The following is a 4,754-nucleotide window of genomic DNA, read 5'->3' on the forward strand; positions in this document are numbered from 1 at the left end:
AAGCATTTCAATCCACCTAGGTGATTCTCCGAGGGAAAGTCTTAATCCAATGGTTCATCAAAAAGGACAGTAGATATTATTTTAATTTCTGTATTATATACATTCAACAACTCTCTTCATGAATGTGTAACTAATCTGTAAAGTCCACTGTGGGCATAATCAGGAAAATATGCCCTCCCCCCTTTCAAATAAATCATAGTCATTTCACTCTTTTCGTGTCACTTGCCTTTATACGATATGTAATACGTGTATATGTACAATGGGTAAGATATAAAAACCTTCTTTTTTAATGTCCTTAAAGCTAATACACTTATTTAATGGAACATTGCCAAGAAAAGGCGTAAAGAATTTCGGTTTCCGGAAGTGGATTGAAATGCAGTTTGAAATTTGAATTTCAATCTAATGTTTTCTCGATCGTCCGCGTGGTACAAAACGCGGACGGCCGAGAAAACATCCATGTGTATTGCGGACGGCCGAGAAAACATTGGATTGAAATGCAACTTTCAAGAAAGCATTTCAATCCACCTAGGTGATTCTCCGAGGGAAAGTCTTAATCCAGTGGTTCATCAAAAAGGACAGTAGATATTATTTTAATTTCTGTATTATATACATTCAACAACTCTCTTCATGAATGTGTAACTAATCTGTAAAGTCCACTGTTTAGATTCACATGTTCCATGGAATTTAAAACAAAATTGATATGTAGGAATTTTTTTGTTTGGAAAGGTTTTTGATTCAAATTTCTGGACATTAATATGAAAAAAGGTTACCTTTCAAAGTTATTTTAACACCTACAAGAACTAAAAGAACACAAAATCCTCTAATGTTCCATAACAAAATGTTATGAAATCCTCCTCTGGGGCCCAGCACAGGGGATCAGAATCTCTATATTTTTTGGGCATCAAGCATTTTTAGGTGGTATGGCTTTGGAGGGGTATAAACTCTCTCTAGCCAAGGCTCTGTGAATACATGTATAACATACAATTCTTTATTTTTTTCCAGAAACAATTTTATTTTTACTTCAACAAAGAAATACATATTTGCATAATATATTAATAATCATTAATCTATAAAGAATTTAAAGTTAAGTTTTAGTATAATATCATTTTCCTAAATAAAACAGAATATTCTTATTGTGTAAAATCAAAGATATACATTTCTAAGACATAATTATTTTTATCAGATATACATATATGTACATCACTGAATTATAAAACAAAAGTCCTAAGAGATCCATCCGAGCAATTGAACAGAATTGATCCCTCCTTTCTTCTTCAGCTTACTGAATGGGAGGGAGACGTGACAAAGGTTTAGCTGAGTAACTTCTGTAGGTGTCTAAAAAATCAAAATTAGTTCTTTCAAATTACTCAGTTTAAACAAGATATGTTAATAAGAATTTGAAGATATTTTTTTTTTATAATAAAATGGCATTGCTATTGTATTGGAAGTCTTAACTTCTGCCATTTATATGAATTTTCTTTCATGATGTTTGCTTGTGCCTTTTCCACAACCAGATTATTGCAGTTGCATACATTGTTTATTTTAATATCACTATCTGCAAATGAATCCTGATTCCCCTAACATGAGGACCCCAAAATGGATTAATATGCTCGGCATCTTCACTAAGAATTTTGCCTGCCTACATTTTATCCCCATCTAACTCAGCATAAATTGCATTTTGGCCTTAAAAACTTTTATGAATTTGAAGAATATACAATATAGTTCATTTGTAATTAAAATTTTAACCAGCAGTTAATTTTCCTTTTAACAACTCTTTTCATGAAAGGGTAATAAATTTTATTTATTAAAATTGAGGCTTAAAAAATCACCAAAATTTCAAATATGCACGAAATTGCATAAATGATCCTTATATCCTTCAGTACATTATATATGTAAAATTCAAAGTACAAGAATGAAAAACATTTTTTATTTGTTTAATCAAATGTGTTAACTTGAAGGAAGAAAGGCATAACGAAACTATTAGTCACAGTTCTTTCAACTTGCAGATATGATGCTATGCATGCAGTAAATTATCCTAATCAATGTTCATTGATTTCTCCAATGTTTTTAACTGGACATACTGACCAGCATCAGAGACACTGTCCACTGTGTTAGCCTCAGTCTCCACCCAGTTACCAGACGTACTGTTGGTTTTTCCCACCATGGGCCGGGGAACATCCACACCTATATTACAAGTACAGCACGTACAGTTGAGAAAATGCAAAAAAAAAAAAATGTGCAAAAAAAAGGTATTTTTTGTGGTTGGTGCTTCTCATGAAATTAAATTACATTCACCCTATAACCCAAACTGAACAAATTTATTAGAATATACTTCTTGAGAGGTCACTATGATAATCTTCATTGTATCACACTTAAGATGTTTTCTACCTTGCATGTTGGGTCCGTATGGCGTAGGAGACTGGGTGACCTGTTGGGATTTGTTAGCCTTGGTTTTGATCAGATAGATACAATCCCAGTCATAATGATGATCAGAACAAAAGCTCCTACTGCTCCAGACACGATGAACATGGTGTAATTAGCTCCACTGTCTAAACATACATATAAATAGATTTTTTAAAAAGTGACCTTGTAAGATCAATAGCAGTAAAATAAAAAAATCTTCAAAATGAATATTGTTATCAGAAAGCAAGGAGATTTTAAATCTTTAGGGCATACCAATTTCAGTTCTGAGTTCTGATGTTGACCATGCAAATGAGTTGGTGTCCACAACCAATCGCTGCCCAGTAGTAGAGGTCACGACCAGTGACCCTGATCTGATGGCTTCCCTCAGCTGGAAGATGATTTCTCCCATGGTGGGCTCCGAGTCCAGAGCTCGAGAGAAGACCTCAAACTTGATGGTTATACTTCCAGCTACAACAGAAAGACAGTATAAAAAAGATGTTTTACAATTCAAATTATTTGTTGCTAAATTTAATTAATCAAGTTCCACTGTTTAAATGACCTAGTTTTATACACATTTGTCAATAATTGTTTTCCTAGTGTAGAAAGTTGTAATTTTTTTCTACACATCATTCATTATATCAATTCAGTTTTTTGATAATTTGAAGCCCAGGAATGAAAATCCTTCCCTGTAGGTGTCAATTCATTATAAGGTTGTTTGTTATAAACTTGTTTTATTACGGGTTTTTAATTGATGGATGAAGAAATGATTAGTAGTCATAAATTTGAAATTTTTACTTTTTAAAGTGGTAAAGAATTGGTGGGTCCCTTCAACCCCTTTTAAAAAAAAAATTTAACCCCCTTAAGAATAAGTGATTATAAAGAAATTTAATTAATAGTTTTTGGACAATAACAAATTTCTGTTAATCTTTTCCGTCATCGTCATCGTTTTTTACTTCTTCCACCTGTAGATTGGTTATCCTGGAGGCTGGGATTTTTGGTAGGAAGTAGATCTGCATAATGTGTAACCTGAAACTGTTCTCCTGTCCCGCTACAATGGTGGCAAAGTTGTCATGGAGGGCAAACAAAATGTACACCTTGCCGGCGTAGGCGGGGACGCTTAAGAATTACGGGGTTGTGGAGTCAGGGACAGGGAATCTTAGCTGGAAGTAAATGTGAAGTTCCCATGAAATAAAAAATCATAATAATTATTACACAATAGTTAAATGCAAAATATACAGTTCTACTTATATTTTAAGCCTGCATTATGCCCATAAATGAAAAAGTTTAACTTTGATATGTGTAAAAACAAGAGGCCCAAGGGCCTTGAATCGCTCTTCTGATAAATTGTACAACCTATCACTTCTATTTGAAGCCTCTAACCCTAAAATTCCAAGAGCCAAGTTGCATCAACTGACAAAGTTTGATGATTCTTAGCCAATTATAACTGAAGATATTTTAATAAAGCTATAAAAAAAACCATAAGTAGGTCACAATGACCTACTTTAAGATTGAAGTTTTCTGAGGACTCAAGATGCATTAATAAATATTTAAGATTCTAAGCCAATAAGTATGTGAATATTCAAAAGTAAGTCACCTTGACCTACTTTTTCATCTACATTCTTGGAAAAACCAAAATGCATCAACTGACAAAGTTTGATTATTCCAAGCCAATAAGTACTGGAGATACTTAATTATAGCCATGAAATGTTAAAAGTAGGTCACTGTGACCTAACTTTTAGTATGCGATTTTCGAAAGCCCAAAATACATCAACTGACAAAGTTTAATGATTCTCAGCCAATAAGTACCTATATTCAAAAGTAGGTCACCATGACCTACTTTTTGGTTGACATTCTCTGAAAACCCAAGATGCATCAACTGACAAAGTTTGATGATTCTAAGCCAATAAGTACCAGAGACCCTTAAATAAAGCCATAAAATGTTAAAAGTAGTCACCGTGACCTACTTTTTGGTCAACACTTCCAAAACCCAAGATGCATTCACCTACAAAGTTGATGATTCTAAGCCATATAAATACCTAAGATACTTAAATAAAGCTATAAAATGTCAAAAGTAGGTCACCATGACCTACTTTTTGGTCGTCACTCTCCAAAAACCCAAGATGCATCAACTCACAAAGTTTGATGATTCTAAGCTTATTAATACCTAAGATGTTAAATAAAGCTATAAAAAGTTAAAAGTAGGTCACCATGACCTACTTTTTGTCACCTCTCCGAAACCCAAGATGCATCAACTCACAAAGTTTGATGACTCTTAGCCAATAAATACCAAAGATACTTAAATAAACCAAAAATTTGAGTACCGCCCTTTTTAAAATTTTTTCCCCGAATTG

The 4,754-nt window shown here is 33.3% G+C and overlaps 1 long non-coding RNA gene across 1 annotated transcript; it reads right to left on the reverse strand.

The window, feature by feature from the left end:
- Positions 1–1,077: 1,077 nt before the first annotated feature.
- On the reverse strand, positions 1,078–2,944 carry LOC134232338 (uncharacterized). The gene is made up of 4 exons (XR_009984752.1): positions 2,677–2,944; positions 2,389–2,549; positions 2,086–2,184; positions 1,078–1,335 (listed from the first exon to the last, which is right to left on the reverse strand). It is a non-coding gene; the product is annotated as an uncharacterized LOC134232338 (long non-coding RNA).
- Positions 2,945–4,754: the final 1,810 nt, after the last annotated feature.

The sequence above is a fragment of the Saccostrea cucullata genome, unplaced genomic scaffold, assembly GCF_032062105.1.
Source record: "Saccostrea cucullata isolate Sc308-1 unplaced genomic scaffold, CSIRO_AGI_Scuc_v1 ctg23530, whole genome shotgun sequence".
NCBI lineage: Eukaryota > Metazoa > Mollusca > Bivalvia > Ostreida > Ostreidae > Saccostrea > Saccostrea cuccullata.